Consider the following 2,052-nt stretch of genomic DNA (forward strand, 5'->3'; position numbering starts at 1 on the left):
GATGATGATGATATATATATATATATATATATATACACACACACATATATGTATGTGTGTGTTCTTGTCTTAATAATGCTTGATAGATGTAAGTGAATGTCATAGTTATACATGCAATGCCATTCATTTCCAATCATACATGAAAACATGCCTGGACATGGGTAATAATACTTTGCTTAGAAAGAAGTTGGCAACAGGAAGGGCATGCAGCTATTAAAAATTATCTTCAACAAACTCCATTCAGCCTTTGCAAGCATGGAGAGTGGATGTTAAAATGACAACAACGACGATGTTGATGATTATGTTGTATTTTCCTCTGGTAGCTGGCAACAGATTCAAGGATGGTACAAACTCTACTTATACCACTGACTCCAGTTCACTCAGCTGTAGAAATAAGTTGCAATGTCACTGGTGCCAAGGCCTTGCCTTTCCTTTGGATAACATCAGTGGCGTAAAGAGGGGAGTCTGGTATGCATGGATGACTGCTGGTCTTCCATAAACAACTTTGCTTGGATTTGTGCCACCTCAGAGGGGAACTTTTTAGGTGCAATCCCATGGCCATTCACGAACAAAGGAGTCTTTACCCTTTACACTAGGCATTATTAGTTTCAAAAGACATGCATCCAGTGCAGAAGTTGAGAGATGTAGGTGATAGATAAAGAAATATATTACAGTAAAAGTAATCTTTAAATACTGATATTCATCAATCATATTAAAAGGCTTAGTAATAACACAAGGTAAACAATTACAGTTCTATTTGTTTAGAGAGTCACTGCTCTAAAAAAGAATTATTTTGTGTTCTCAAAATAGGTAGAGAAATTTGCAGGATTACTTTGTTTCAATAGTAGAATACCTGTCGTGTTAATAGGAGATGTAGGTTCAATTCCTATGGACAGCTGTTGATATTTTCTATCCAAAGGATTCTTTTAATCTAATGTGCATGTGCTATTATTTATAGCTTTATCTGCTTTGAGATCCACTGTTACATAAAAGGATAATTTTACATTCTCTTGAAGTTTATAAATTCTTCTTACATCAACAACATACAGTTCTTGCTGGTAAGAACAAAGTTTCTAAAATGGATTGAGAAATTCAAAGTATTGAAGGCTGATTTCAAAATGCTGAACATTACAAAGATGACAAATAAACGATTACCCATTTGAGTTATTGTTTAGATTTGTTACAAACACACACACACATACATGTATCATCATCATCATCATCATCGTTTAACGTTCGCTTTCCATGCTAGCATGGGTTGGACGATTTGACTGAGGACTGGTGAAACCGGATGGCAACACCAGGCTCCAATCTAAATTTGGCAGAGTTTCTACAGCTGGATGCCCTTCCTAACGCCAACCACTCAGAGAGTGTAGTGGGTGCTTTTACGTGTGTATGTATGTATGTATGAGTTGGCAGTACAGCTAAGCACTTTATAGGTGCAAAACCAATGGTCAGTTTCTGACTGGCCATTACAAACAATCATCTAAATATGTTACTGTTCTAGTGACTTAGAATGTACTTCTTTTTCAGATATATGAACTACTGATGCTCTCTCTCTCTCTCTCTCTCTATCTATCTATATATATACATTATCCATTATCTATTTTCTTTTTTTTGTTTGTAACACTGACAAATTATATGCATGTATATATATATATATATATATATATATATATAAATATATATATATACACACACACATAATATATATACATATATATATACACGTGTATAAGGGATGACCACTAGGTGGACATCCAATATGCTAGAAAGAAGTCATCAATTACCCAAGCACAAAGAAATTTTTTTCTGAATTTTCAGATTTTTTTATTTGCTAGGCCACTTGGTTTTAAATTGTATTAATATTCAATTTATCACCCTATCTATATAAATAATACATATATATTAATACAATTTAAAACCAAGTGGCCTAGCAAATAAAAAAATCTGAAAATTCAGAAAAAAATTTCTTTGTGCTTGGGTAATTGATGACTTCTTTCTAGCATATTGGATGTCCACCTCGTGGTCATCCCTTATACACGTATATAT

This window comes from Octopus bimaculoides, chromosome 7, assembly GCF_001194135.2.
Source record: "Octopus bimaculoides isolate UCB-OBI-ISO-001 chromosome 7, ASM119413v2, whole genome shotgun sequence".
In the NCBI taxonomy this organism is placed as follows: Eukaryota; Metazoa; Mollusca; class Cephalopoda; order Octopoda; family Octopodidae; genus Octopus; species Octopus bimaculoides.